The 3,597-nt window shown below is 40.4% G+C and overlaps 1 long non-coding RNA gene across 2 annotated transcripts; it reads left to right on the top strand.

Annotated features, from left to right (window-relative positions):
* Window positions 1–256: 256 nt before the first annotated feature.
* On the top strand, window positions 257–852 carry LOC139024967 (uncharacterized). 2 transcript variants are annotated; one of them, XR_011476369.1, is made up of 3 exons: window positions 257–396; window positions 544–575; window positions 727–852. It is a non-coding gene; the product is annotated as an uncharacterized lncRNA (long non-coding RNA). The 2 variants fall into 2 exon arrangements; XR_011476368.1 differs by having other exon boundaries at window positions 687–772.
* Window positions 853–3,597: the final 2,745 nt, after the last annotated feature.

Raw genomic sequence — 3,597 nt, 5'->3', positions numbered from 1 at the left:
CATTATAGGCCAAGCATATTTTCAACCTTCACACAAGTTTGATGTATAAGTAGCCAACTAACGTTAGGTAACGTTAGCTAGCTAACATACCGGTACATACTGCTGTAATGATATGCTATGTGGTTCATAAGGAAAGCGTAGCTAACAAATTGTCAGCCAACATAACGTGTWAGATAATTTATTTGAAAAGTCATTACTTTATTACTTTGCTCATCATTTTCTCAACATTTATCATAATTAGTTAACAGGTCTGATCGGATACAGGTGGGYGAGTATTACATAGTACCTGGTCTGATCGGATTCATGTGGGGGAGTATTAAATAGTACCTGGTCTGATCGGATACAGGTGGGGGAGTATTACATAGTACCTGGTCTGATCGGATACAGGTGGGGGGAGTAATACATAGTAACCTGGTCTGATACAGGTGGGGGAGTATACATAGTTGGTCTGATCGGATACAGGTGGGGGAGTATTCATAGTACCTTTCTGATGATACAGTGGGGAGTATTACATAGAACGTGGTCTGATACAGGACTGGGGAGTATTACATAGTACTTGGTCTGATCGGATACAGGTGGGGTATATACATAGTCCTGGTCTAATCGGATACAGGTGGGGGAGTATCATAGTATTGTCTGATCGAATACAGGTGGAGTATTACATAGTACCTGGTTCTGATATACAGGTGGGGGAGTATTAATAGTACCTGGTCTGATCGGATAAAGGTGGGGGAGTATTACATAGTATCTGGTCTGATCGGATAAAGGTGGGGGAGTATTACATAGTATCTGTTCTGATCGGATAAAGGTGGGGGAGTATTACATAGTATCTGGTCTGATCGGATAAAGGTGGGGGAATGCACCAAACCACATTTGAAGTCGGAAGTTTACATACACTTACGTTGGAGTCATTAAAACTAGTTTTTCAATCACGCCACACATTTCTTGTTAACAAACTATAATTTTGGCAGGTCAGTTAGGACATCTACTTTGTGCATGACACAAGCAATTTCTCCAAAATTGTTTACAGACAGATTTTTTCACTTATAATTAATTCACTGTATCACAATTCCAGTGGGTCAGAAGTTTACATACACTAAGTTGACTGTGCCTTTAAACAGCTTGGAAAATTCCAGAAAATTATGTCATGGCTTTAGATCTTTCTGATAGGCTAATTGACATMATTTGAGTCAATATGGGTAGTGTACCTGTGGATGTATTTCAAGGCCTACCTTCAAACTCAGTGCCTCTTTGCTTGACATCATGGGAAAATCAAAAGAAATCAGAAAATTGTAGACCTCCAAGGTCTGGTTCATCCTTAGGAGCAATTTCCAAACACCTGAAGGTACCACGTTCATCTGTACAAACAATAGTACGCAAGTATAAACACTATGGGACCACGCAGCCGCCATACCGCTCAGGAAGGAGACGCGTTCTGTCTCCTAGAGATGAACGTACTTCGGTGCGAAAAGTGCAAATCAATCCCAGAACAACAGCAAAGGACCTTGTGAAGATGCTGGAGGAAACGGGTATAAAAGTATCTATATCTACAGTAAAACGAGTCCTATATCGACATAACCTGAAAGGCCCCTCAGCAAGGAAGAAGCCACTGCTCCAAAATCGTCATAAAAAAGCCAGACTACGGTTTGCAACTGCACATGGGGACAAAGATTATACTTTTTTGCTAAATGTCCTCTGGCAGCATCATGTTGTGGGGGTGCTTTGCTGCAGGAGGGACTGGTGCACTTCACAAAATAGATTGCATCCTGAGAAAGGAAAATTATGTGGATATATTTAAGAAACATCTCAAGACATCAGTCAGGAAGTTTAAGCTTGGTCGCTAATGGGTCTTCCAAATGGACAATGACCCCAAGCATACTTCCAAAGTTGTGGCAAAATGGCTTAAGGACAACAAAGTCAAGGTATTGGAGTAGCCATCACAAAGCCCTGACCTCAATCCTATAGAAAATGTGTGGGCAGAACTTAAAAAGCGTGTGCGAGGAGGCCTACAAACCTGACTCAGTTACACCAGCTCTGTCAGGAGGAATGGGCCAAAATTCACCCAACTTTTTGTGGGAAGCTTGTGCAAGGCTACCCAAAACGTTTTACCCAAGTTAAACCATTTAAAGGCAATGCTACCAAATACTAATTGAGTGTATGTAAACTGACCCACTGGGAATGTGATGAAAGAAATAAAAGCTGAAATAAATCATTCTCTCTATTATTCTGACATTTCACATTCTTAAAATAAAGTGGTGATCCTAACTGATTTTAGACAGGGAATTTTTACTAGGATTAAATGTCAGGAATTGTGAAAAACTGAGTTGAAATGTATTTGGCTAAGGTATTTGTAAACTTCCGACTTCAACTGTAGCCATAGAAGCACAGTGACATATGCCTCAATGCAGTCATATTGGTGGCTTATTGGAGGAGTGGCTTTCAGTTTGTTATTTTTGGCCACCCATCCCATGAGAGTGAATGTCATTCCAGTTCATCTGAATATCATTCCAGAGCACTGCTTACTATGAATTCTATCTGATAGTGTTTAGTTAAAAAGTACAAATAATGTCCTGTTTGGAACACTGACAAGTAGAGAGTAAGGTGGACCTGGCTCCCCATTGAGTGGGCCCGGGCCCACCCAGGCCCACCCAGGCCCAGCCATGCCTAGGCGGCTGGGTCGACAAACTATTATTACCAGTTAAGTTAATATACCCTGCACATTCCAGGCATGTGTGGTGGACATACCACAAGGGAGCAGCAGTGTCTTTCACACATTTAATAAAAAGTTAACCTTGTAGTTTTTAGAATTGGGCAGTTTTCTATCTGCTTTAGCTTCAGCCAAACTTTTTACCAATTTTCATCTTTTAAAGTTAACCTATTCTGTCACCGTGAGTGACAGGTAGCCTAGTGGTTAGAGCGTTGGGCCAGTAACCGAACAGTTGCTGGTTTCAATCCCCGAGCTGACTAGGTTAAAAACATGTCTATGTGTCCTTGAGCAACACCCGAATTGCTTCTTCTGTAAGTCACTCTGGATAAGAGCTAATGTAAAAAATAATCAAAGTTAAATGCCAGCATCAGACTAAGATCATTTGCAGATGCCTAGACTTTCTGTAATTTATGTTTTTTAAGATACATAAAAGCATGAGATATGGATAGAATAAGACTAGATTCTAACAGCAAATAGGTTACCAGTTTTGTCATGATTCAGTGGGCTATGTGTGTAATGCTCATGTCAACATCCAGCAGTAAATGCATGCACCATGCTTTGTGATTTTCAACTGGAATAAGCAAGTTAACAAGATGTATAATACAGTGGCAAGAAAAAGTATGTGAACCCTTTGGAATTATCTGGATTTCTACATAAATCGGTCATAAAATTAGATCTGATCGTCATCTAAATCACAACAACAGACAAACACAGTCTGCTTAAACTAATAATCGCTGAAGTTGGAGACATATCTCCCTCACTAACTTTAAACATCAGCTATCTGAGCAGTTTACCGATCGCTGCAGCTGTACACAACCCATCTGTAAATAATCCACCCAACTACCTACCTCATCCCCATATTGTTTTTATTTACTTTTTTGCTCTTTTGC

Source organism: Salvelinus sp. IW2-2015, unplaced genomic scaffold, assembly GCF_002910315.2.
Source record: "Salvelinus sp. IW2-2015 unplaced genomic scaffold, ASM291031v2 Un_scaffold2085, whole genome shotgun sequence".
NCBI lineage: Eukaryota > Metazoa > Chordata > Actinopteri > Salmoniformes > Salmonidae > Salvelinus > Salvelinus sp. IW2-2015.
The sequence above is the reverse complement of the archived record's forward strand: the minus strand, read 5'-3'. Positions and strand labels throughout refer to the sequence as shown.